The 1,132-nt window shown below is 31.7% G+C and overlaps 1 protein-coding gene across 15 annotated transcripts in view; it reads left to right on the top strand.

Moving 5' to 3' along the window:
• Positions 1–1,132, top strand: part of LOC106787703 (5-hydroxytryptamine receptor 1-like) — a 105,316-nt gene that overhangs the window by 59,359 nt on the left and 44,825 nt on the right. The gene's annotated exons all lie outside the window — the stretch shown is intronic.

Here is a 1,132-nt window from a genome sequence, read left to right as displayed (position 1 = left end):
ATTACCATTATTCATTTTCTATTTAAAAAAAAAAAAAAAAAATGAAAAGAAAAGAAATAGAAATAGAAATAGAAAGAGATGGAGTATAAAACAATTGATTTAATATCAAATTTGTATTTTGTAAACACCTTTTCGTTGTCGATAACATTTTCGAATACTTGTTAAAAATGTTTAAAACTAATAGGAATCATACACACGATTCTATAGGGAAATGTGTGTGTGTGTTATCATTATTATTATCATCGTCATTATCATCGTGTAACCAAAAACTCATTCTGTAGAAATAATAATGCGAGAAGAGGCGTAATAGAATACGAATGAAAATAAACATCGACATGTCGATCGGATTACCTAGCTCGACGGCCACCATAACCACAGTTTTCGCAAAACCCATTGTTTTACCCATAATAACGTGTTACCCCGTTGAATTTGAGTGGCCACCAGAGATATATACATTCAGATGCATACGCTATTTTACCACGTGTTATTCAATGTTGCACCGTCCATCATTCTTCATCATTGTATATGTGTGTGTGTGTGTGTGTGTGTGCACGTGTGTCGTGTCATTAATGTCGAAGTTCAATCGACCATCGGCTAAGCTCATCTGTCTCTATCTTTCTCAATTTATGACACATATGTATGTATATATTATACACCCACATATACAATGTTTCTATATATTATATATATATACATAGATACAAATAATATACGCAACTCACACGCTTTTATAAGAACATATATATGTATATAGAGATATGTATGTGTGTTATAGTATGTATATGCAACTTGGGAAATCGATTTTCTCACTTGAAAGTGTACCTTCGTACACGAGCGTGAACGTATACGAATAGATATATGCATTATTCAGTGTACTTGTTTCACCAATCCCCTGCACACACACACCCCCTGTCTCCCGTTCGATCCAACACCCTTTTCTTCTTGCATTATTATTACGTAGATATATATATTAGTAGTAATAATAGTTTGGTAGGTAATATTTAATGACAAAAGTAGATCTGTATCGTATTGATTGAAATTTAATAATCACCCGAGTTTTCTTATTTTTTTTCTTTTTTTCAATTTACGTGTACTTCTCCCTTTGACATTTTGTTCTTTTTCTTTTTTTTTT

Source organism: Polistes canadensis, unplaced genomic scaffold (genome assembly GCF_001313835.1).
Source record: "Polistes canadensis isolate GaletaPanama2010 unplaced genomic scaffold, ASM131383v1 scaffold_111, whole genome shotgun sequence".
Lineage (NCBI taxonomy): Eukaryota > Metazoa > Arthropoda > Insecta > Hymenoptera > Vespidae > Polistes > Polistes canadensis.
The sequence above is the reverse complement of the archived record's forward strand: the minus strand, read 5'-3'. Positions and strand labels throughout refer to the sequence as shown.